This window comes from Ictidomys tridecemlineatus, chromosome X (genome assembly GCF_052094955.1).
Source record: "Ictidomys tridecemlineatus isolate mIctTri1 chromosome X, mIctTri1.hap1, whole genome shotgun sequence".
In the NCBI taxonomy this organism is placed as follows: domain Eukaryota; kingdom Metazoa; phylum Chordata; class Mammalia; order Rodentia; family Sciuridae; genus Ictidomys; species Ictidomys tridecemlineatus.
The window spans coordinates 59,679,878-59,689,801 of NC_135493.1; positions in this window are offsets into that span (position 1 = coordinate 59,679,878).

A 9,924-nucleotide genomic window follows, 5' to 3' on the forward strand; every position below is an offset into this window, starting at 1 on the left:
CCTGTGGATCGATGCTGCTGATGTTTTTGATCCTATAATATGGAACAAGATAATGGCAAATGTGTGGCAAGCTGAAGTGAGACAAGGGTATACTTTACCAATACATTTTTTTCCTATTATGACAGCCATTCAGCAAAGTTTAGGTGGCCCTGTAACAGACCCTTGTCATATAATGATGGCCCTGAGGGAAGATGAGGCCTTGAAAGACAGGCAAGGGGAAAAAAGTGGGGGCAACAATCTACCTCAAAGCAAGCAACTGCAGCAGACACAGAAAAGTGGGGGTAAGAATTTACTTCAAAGCAACCAACCACACAGGTGCAGGAGGGAAAGAGGCAGGAAACAGTACGTCTAGCCTCATGGTGCAGCAGGAGGTGACCACAAATGGTGTAAGTGTGCTTCTACTGACAGGAAAAGACTGTATCCTTCCCTAAGTCAATGGCAACTACCTCCTTATGAGGCAACCCCAAAGCAAAGCAAGGGACTATAATAGTTTAGAAATGACCAGGCCATCAGACAGGCCCTAGCTATTGTTTCCCAGAAACCTACTCCAAGAGGCCAGAGATCCCTTTGAAGATCTATGTAGGATAAAAGATGAAAAGTGGGGTAAGGGAGAAAAAGCCTTCCCAGTAAACACAGCCCCCCTACCACAGTGCCCTGCCACTTGTTATCCATGTGCATTGGGTACCCTGAAGGAGTTAAAGAAGGCAATGAAAGAGGATGGACCCCAGGGGGCGTTTGCAGAGCAAATGCTGGAATCACTCAGTCTTAAGCTTAATTGCCCTCAGGACTGGAAAATCCAAGCCAGAGCAGTTCTTGAGCCTGCAACATTTTTGAAGTGGAAGGCATTTTTCTATGATGAATATGAACAGCAGGGGGATCATAACCACACCTCAAATGTTAACTCTCAACTGAATGTTTGTAGGAAGAAGGAATCTAGAATTCCCCTACAGTACAAGTCACAGGCCCATCAAATTATTTTGATCAGGTGTAGCTCTGTGCTTTGAGAGACTGGAGGAAGTTACCAGCTGGGGAAAGTACAGTTTCTATACAGAGCTTAAGGCAGAAAGCCACTGAGGACATGCCACAGTTTATTGCAGAGTAAACAAGGCGGTAGAAAGGAAGGTGTCTCATGAAAGAGCTAGGGCTTCCTTAGTCAAGGAACTGATCTGGGACAGATTAAATAAGGAACATAGAGAAGCAGTGGTGCCAGTACAAAATTACATACTGGATGATTGGATTTTGGCCACCTGCAATATAGGGACAAAACGTGCTCAAGCCTCTCTGCTGGCCTCAGCCATGGCAGTTGGATTAAGACAGGACTAAGAGGCGTGTAGACTGCTAGTCAAAGACTGCAAAAAGTGTGCACCTTTTTTTTCCCATTGGCCCTTTACAACCTGATGAAGTGAATCCCTGAGAGTTAAAATCTAATGCTTTATGGCAAATGGATGTCACTCATTATGCACCTTTTGGAAAAACAATATTTATGTAATCATTGATATCTATTCAGGCTGTGTAATGGCCATATCCTCCACAAGAGAAACCACAAAAAAGGTCATCTCCCATCTACTTAAATGTTTTGGAATTATGGATTTTTCCATGTCTATTAAAACTGACAATGGGCCAGCCTATACTAGCAAGACTTATCAGGCAGTTTGCAATGATTGGCATATATAGCACTTAACTGGGATTCCCCTACAACTCTTAGACTCAAGGCATCATAGAAAGAACACACAAGGAACTAAAGACCATGCTACAAAACAAAGGGGGGAAACTATACTAAGTCCCCTTGTTGTACCTTGAACAAAACCTTATTTGCTTTAAATTTTCTTTCAATTTCAAAATTTTCTACAGAAACAGCAACTCATAAGCATTGGGCCCCCCTCACGGGGCCCTCCCATCTACCTATGGTCTCATGGAAGGATCCCATAACAAATAAATGGAAATGGTCTGGGGGCCCCTTCTAACCATGGGTTGAGGGTTTGCATATGTTAACAGGAACCTCACCCCATCTGGGGGCCTGCCAGTAAGTCAAGCCCTAGACCCCCAGATCCACCAACCAAGAAGATGAAGGAACTTACTCTGGAGGAAAAGCCCCACAAAGGACACAAAACGCAAATGGACCTCACGTAAAGTAACTTGGGGTGGTACTAAAGGTCTTGTTGAACAAGCCATCAGATAGGCCCCTTTGCCTTGTGGCAATTCCACCCCTGGGCCTATGATGATGGTCCTATTATGTGTGGTGCTCACTGCTAACAGTGAAGCCTCCCATCAGGTAAATTGGGCCTTGGTCACTAGACCACCCCTTCTGGCTGTTGCTAATTGGGAAGGGGCTTTACCCAAGCTCTTCTCTAATAATTCAAACCTAATTGACCCTGAGCTATTCTTCCAGAAGGTAACTGTACCCTAGAATGCCAGCATTACAATACCCACTCTGCCTATTTGTTTCTCTATAGTGGATAGTGAAACCTATATTCCAGACAGTCCCCTTCATTTTGTTCTTGTCAATAAAACTATTGAAGATAACTATAATAAGTCATGTGTTGGGCTGTCTCTCATTCACCTTAGATTCATGGTTAATACTGCCTATAGCCATAGACTCCCCCATGGCAAATGCAAGAAATTCTTGCTGCCAACATGCCAAACAATGCTTTTTGGAAAGCCTCCCTCAGATAATGACAGCATCCCATAGAATCAATGTGTCACTGCCATACCTTATCTCCTTGATAAGCAGAATTTCTCTGGGGAAGAACAACATCTATGTGCCTAGGCAGGCACAGCTCCCTGGAATGTAACTGATGTGCCCCAAAGTCTCATGGGCTGCTGCAGTACCTGCTACATGGGACAAGCTGTTACCAACCATTATGCAGGAAATAAGTATGGCATAATGGGTATCAACCAATATTATTAGCTGCTAGACCCATCAAATGGGCAGCAGCTAGCTGGATGAATGGGTCCATATTGAGTCCAGACCCTGACCATGGGTTTGCCTTTATGCCAAATTATACACATACCCACTATGGACAGGCTTGTGTTATGCCACCCTTTGCCATGCTAATAATTAATGATACCGATGGCAATAATATCACTTATGCAAGAGATCCATTGTGCATTCAATACATCCTGCTGGCTCACAAATTGTTTAATCCCTACTATGAAAGCTAAATGTATATTTATCCTTAGAGTGCCCCCCAGCAATCTGGCGTCCAGTGAGCCTGTCCAGAGAGTGGAGGAGTCCATGGGACATGAAGAATCTTCTGAATGAGATCCTACACCAGTCATGGCTTGCAAATAGCCTCATCATCGCTGGGATTATTGTCCTGGTAGCTGCCATCGCCAACACAGCCAATGCCTCTGCTTCACTCACTCAAAGTATCCAGAATGCTCAGACTGTAAAGAATTTGTCTACTGTCAGGGAAGAAGCCTTTGCTGTTCAAAATGATTTAAATAAACTGTCCTGAGCCCCTATTTCAGTCATTCAGCAAGAACTAGACCACCACCAGGAACAACTAGATATGCTGTTTATGATGCAAAGGCTCACTTGTGACCCCGAATTTCATAGTATTTGTGTCATCTAATATGCTGTATCTCAGAATGTAACCTAACACTTCTCCAATTTTTCTTAGTATTTTAAGGGCGCTTGTGATGCTAACTATGTTATGACTATGCATAACCTTACTAAGGCAATTGTCAAAATCAGTGAAATGAAGGCTTCTCTCTTGACGACCTCTTCTTCCAGGGATTAATTGAACATTGGAAAAACCTGATAGCCAAATTAACTAATTCCTATAATGCTATTACCTTACCCCTGCGGTTTATAATGCTGATAATTTTTTCTTGTGTTTTCTTATGTAACCATGTAAATGCCACTGAATGAAAAACATTAATGCTGGCTGAAGTCTTGCACCACAGTCAGAGGGGGGGAGTGATGGGACCAAGTGCATGGAGTGCTGCATACATGTCATATATGTTAAGAGCATTTGAGTGACAGGCCACTCCCCTCATGAGACCCCTCGAACCAGGGTGTCAGGGGGAGCTTGGCATACCACCGCAGCCTGGGCAGAGGGGACTGTCCCCTGGGGGGGGGGGAAGAGCCATCGACATGGGTGTGGGGGAGCTCTGTATACCACCTCACCCAGGGTAGAGGGGACTGCACCCTGGGGTGGGGGGAGACTCCTTGGACCTGGGTGTTGAGGGGGAGCTCCTCATATCCCCGCACTCAGGGTCTAGAAGACAGCTCCCTGCTGGGGGGCTGAGAGCCTTTAGACCTGGGTCTCTGGGGGAGCTCCCCATACCACCCACACCCAGGCTCCCCCTGGAGGGGGGAGGCCCCTCCATCCTGAGTGTCAGGGGATCCCCCCTCTGGGGTGGGGGTGATGCCTCGAACCTTGGTGTCAGGGCGAGCTCCGCATTCCACAGCACCCAGGGCAGAGGGTCTCCCCGCTCAGGGGGGGCGGTAAACCCTGGAACCTGCGTGTTTATGGGAGCTCCGCATGCCACCAAATGCAGGGAAGAGGGGACTACCCTCTCAGGGGTAGCAGGGGGCCACCCCTCGAACCTGGGTGTCAAGGGGAGCTCTGCATACCACCGCACCCAGGGAAGAAGGGACTTTTCCCTTAGTGGGGGTGACGGCCCCTCGATACTGGGTGTCTGTGGGAGCTCCGCATACCACCACAATCAGGGCAGAAGGGGTCTCCTCCACTCTGGGGAGGGGCGACCCCTTGCATCTTCATGTCTCTGGAGCTCCGCATACCACTGCACCCAGGGAAGACGGGGACCACCCCCTCCAGGGAGGGGGCGACCTCTGGAACCTGGGTGTTGGAGGAATTCCGAATACCACCGCACCCAGGGCAGAGGGGACTCCCCCATGGGGGGGGGAGCGACCCCTCGAACCTGGGTGTCAGGAAGAGCACTGCTTAGCAACACACCCAGGGCAGAGGGGATCCCCCCTCCAGTGGGGGGTCGACCCCTGGAACCTTGGTGTCAAGGGGAGTTCCGAATACCACCACACCCAGGGTTGAGGTGACTGGCTTCTGGGGGTGGCAGGGCAATGCCTTGAACCTGGGTGTTGTGGGGAGCTCCGCATACCACCACACCAACAGCAGAGGGGACTCCCCCCTCCTGGGGTGGGGGACCCCTGGAATTTGCGTGTCCAGGGGAGCTCCACATACCACCACACCCAGGGCAGAGGGGACTCCCCACTTGGGGTGGGCAACCCCTCGAATATGGGTGTCGGGGGGAGCTTCACATTCCACCACACGAAAGGAAGAGGGGACTCCCCCATCTGGGAGGGACCCTCGAAATTGGGTCTCTCCTCTGGGTGCTGGCGACCCCTGGAACCTGGGAGTCAGGGGGAGCTCCACATACGACTGCACCCAGGCTAGAAGGGGACTCCCTGCTCCAGGGGGGCACCCCTCCAACCTGGGTGTCTGGGGAGCTCCGCATACCACCACATTCAGGGTGGAGAAAAACTTCCTGCTCCAGGTGGGGGCAACCCTTTGAACCTCGGTGTCTGTGAAGCACCGCATACCACTGCACCCAGTGCACAGGGGACTACCCCCTCTGGGGGGGTGACCCCTCGAACCTGAGTGTTGGGGGAGCTCCGAATACCAGTGCACCCAGGCTGGAGGGGGAATCTCCCCTCGGGGGGGGGGCTACCCCTCGAACTTGGGTGTCAGGAGAGCTCCGCATACCACCACACCCAGGCGAGAGGTGTCTCCCCTCTCCAGGGGAGGCCACCTCTCAAACCTGGGTGTCAGGGGGAGCTCCAGATAACATTGCACCCAGCACAGAGGGGGATTCCCCCTCTGGGGGCAGCCACCTCTCAAACCTGGATGTTTGCATAAACTGCACTCAGAGTAGAGATGTACTACCCCCTCTGGGGTGGGCCACCCCTCGAACCTGGGTGTTGGGGGGAGCTCCGCATACCACCACACCCAGGGTAGAGGGGGACTACCCCTCCGGGGGGAGACCCCTCAAACCTGGGTGTTAGAGGAGCTACTTATATCGCCACACCCAGGATAGAGGGGACTGCCCACTCCAGGATGGAAAGCCCCTGAACCTGGGTTTTGGGGAGGAGCTCCTTATACTACCACAACTAGGGCAGAGGGGACTGCCTGCTCCGTGGGGGAGATCCTGCGAACCTGGTTGTTGGGGGAAGCTCCACATACCCCAGCAACCAGTGTAGAGGGGACTCTCCCCTCTGGGGCAGAAGAGCCCTCAAACCCGGGGGTAGGGAGGGAGAGCTCTGCACACCATGGCATCCAGGGCAGAAGGAACTCCCCCCTTTGGGAGGGAGAGCTCTGGAACCTGGGTGTCTGGTTGGAGCTCTGCATACCATTGCACCCAGGGCAGAGGAGACTCCCCCTGCTGGGGGGAGAGCCCCACTGCACCCAGAGTAGAGGGGGACTCCCCCCTCCGTGTGGGAGACCCCTCGAACCTGGGTGTTGGGGAGAGCTCTGCATACCACCGCACCCAGGGTAGAGAGGGACGCTCACCTCCAGGGGGGAAAGCCCTTGAACCTGGGTTTTGGGGAGGAGCTCCTTATACTACTGCACCCAGGGTAGAGGGGACTGCCCCCTTCGTGGGGGAGACCCATGAACTGGGGTTTTGCGGGGAGCTCCCCATGCCTCCCACAACCAGGATAGAGGGGACTCCCCCCTCTGGGGGAGAAGAGCCCTTGAACATGGGTGTGGCATCCAGGGCAGAGGGGACTCCCCCCCTCCAGAAGGCAGTGCCCTGGAACCTGGGTGTCTGGTTGGAGCTCTGCATATCATGGCACCCAGGGCAGAGGTGACTTTCCTCTCATGAGGTGTGGGGTGGGTGGGAGAGCCCTAAAACCTGGGTGTTGGAGGGGCTTTGCATACCTTTGCACCCAGGGCAGAGTGGACTCCCCCCTCTGGAGAGGAGACCCACAGAACCTGAGTGTTGAGGAGGAGCTCTGCATACCATCCCACCAGTGGCAGAGAGAACTACCCTCTCGCGGGGAGAGAGCCCTCGAAACTGGGTGTCTGGGAGCAGAGCTCTGCATATCTTTGCACCCCTGGAAGAGGGGACTTCACCCTCCCAGGAAAAAAAGCCCTGGAACCTGGGTTTCGGGGGTGGGGAGAGAGCTCTGCATGCCATCGCACCCCAGGTTTGAGGGGAATCCCCCCTCCAAAGGGGAGACCCCTCTAATCTGGGTAGAGGGGACTGCCCATTCGTGGGAGGGAAGCCTTCGAACCTGGGTTTTGGGGAGGAGCTCTTTATACTACAGCACCCAGTGTAGAGGGGACTGCCCCCTCTGTGGGGGAGACCCGCCTATTAGGGTGTCAGGGGAAGCTCCCCATAACCCTGCAACCAGGGTAGAGGGGATTCTCCCTTCCGGGGGAGAAGAGCCCTCGAACCTGGGTGTGGGGAGGGAGAGCTCTGCACACCATCACGTCAAGGGCACAGGGGACTCCCCCCTCCAAGAAAAAGCACTGGAACCTGAGTTTTGGGGGTGGGGGGAGAGCTCTGAATACCATTGCACCCAGGGCAGAGGAGACTCCCCCTTCCAGGAGGGCCATCCCTTGAACCTGGGTGTCTGGGAGAGCTCCGCATACCACTGGACCCAGGGTAGAGGTGGACCCCCCCATCAGGGGGGAGACCCCTCGAACTTGGGTGTCAGGGGGAGCTCCATATACCTCCACACCCAGGGTAGAGGAGACTGCTCCTCCTGGGGGAAGACCCCAGGAACTGGGGTGTCAGGGGGGAGGCTCCCCATACCCTGCACCCAGGGTCAAGGGGACGCCCCCCCTGAGACGGAGACCCCTCGGACCTGGGTATTGGGAGAGCCCCCCATATCTCTGCACCCAGGGTCGAGAAGACAGCCCCCCTTGGGGCTGAGACATCTTGAATCTGGGTCTTGGGGGTAGCTCCCCATACCACTGCACTCAGGCTAGAGTGGACTCCCACTTCCTGGGAGGAGACCCCTCGATCCTGAGTGTCAGGTGGAGCTCCTCATACCACTGCATCCAGGATAGAAGGAACTCCCCTCCTTCAGGGGGTAGATCTCTGAACCCTGGTGTCGGGGGAGCTCCTCACCACACCCAGGGTAGAGGGGATCCTCCGTCCAGTGAGAGGACCCTTCTAACCTAGGTGTTTGGGGGAGCCTTGTATACCCTCACACACAGGGTAGAAGGGACTCCCCTCTCCAGAGTGGAGACCGCTTGAACCTGGGTTTTGGGCAGAGCTCCCCACAGCACCCAGCTTAGAGGGGACTCCCCTCTCCAGGGGGAGACTCTCGAACCTGGGTGTCAGGTGGAGCTCTGTAGACCATTGCCCCCAGGGTAGAGGGGACTCCTCCCTCCTGGGGGGAGACCCCTTGAACCTGGGTGTCAGGGGGAACTCTGTATACCATCGCTGCCAGAGTAGAGGGGACTCTCATCTTCAGGGGGAGACCCCTGGAACTTGGTTGTGGGGGGGGCGAGCTCTGTATACCATTTCTCATTTTTCTGGTTTTACATGATGTAGAATCTCACCCATTTTGTTGTTATATAAGTTCATAGGGGTAGTAATGTCTGATTCATTCTACTGTCCCTCCTACCCCATTGCCCCTCCCCTCCCTTTTCTCCCCTCTATCAAATCTAAAGTAACTAACTATTCTTCAGTAGCTCCCCACACTGTGAATTAGCATGGGCATATCAAAGAATATATTGTATCTTTTTTAAAGTCATAAATTATTTTGTAACTGGTTAAAAGAAACTCTTCCATTATAACAATATAGTTGACACCCTAAATATATGTAACTAGGTGTATGTATGCATCTGAGAATTATATCTGTTTAAGTCTTGTCTAAGTGTTATGTAAAAGTTTACAAAATGAAAGTTTTTGTAAGTTTACCAGCAAGATAACCAAGAAGCACTCTTTTATGTATTGTATCTTACATAGAAAGGCCACACTGTCATTTGAAAACCTGTCTTACATCTGTTTGCTTTAACTAAGTCAATTTCTGACCATTAACACTGTTTCCTCAGTGTATAGGATTTCAGGCTATCCTTTGATTTTTGTTAACCCAGGCAGACCTGTTCACATACACTCTGGACTCTAAATTGTACTTTAAAAAAGTTAAACTTGGGTAAATGTAAAAGTTAGGGCAGCTCTTTGCAAAGGTAGTGTTATCCAAACTAAAAATCATTTATAGCAAAATCCTGGATTTGTCTATAAATAACACACTTAATTGGCATCTATTCATGTCCTTTGATGTTTTATAGCTGGATGAAGTTACCAGTTGTCAATAAGTTATATATAGAATTTTGTGTTACTCTTCAGAATGGAATTAGAATTAAAGTCCATTTTTGGAAGATAATGAGAGCCTAATCTGTGTAAAGGTGACACTGTAAACATGGAAGCATTTTGTATTTTTTTTTCACAAAAGAAAGTCTTAGCCTGCTTTGATTCAGGTGTCAGATGTAATATTGTATTGTTATGTGTGAAGAGCCGTGTCTTAACCTGAGCAAAAACTCTGCCTTTGACCATATTACATGTTAGAATGGCTCCAAACTAGGGTAGATATCAGCCCATTTAAAGTTGTGCCCAAAATATTGATTTTTGTTGTAAAGATTACTGTGATCTCAAACAGGGGATATAATATATAACTTAGATTCAAGATTTTTATAAAGTCATTTTTCTTGATTCATAGCTATTACACAAGCTGAATGTTTTTGCTCTTTTAATTTCATTTTGTATTTTCCTTGTAAAATTTATAAATATTGCCCAGTAGTGTTTTGCAAGGGCCAACTATTTGGTGGAATGGAAGATAAATTTTGCCCGATTCCTCAACTTTGCCCCAAGGTTCCAGGCCGAGAAGCAAGTTCAAATGTTTTCTCCTTTTGCTTCCATACATCAAATGGTATTCTGGCCTGTTCACCGAGTTTCTGGATTTTCCTTCCTGCTTTTCTTCTCCTA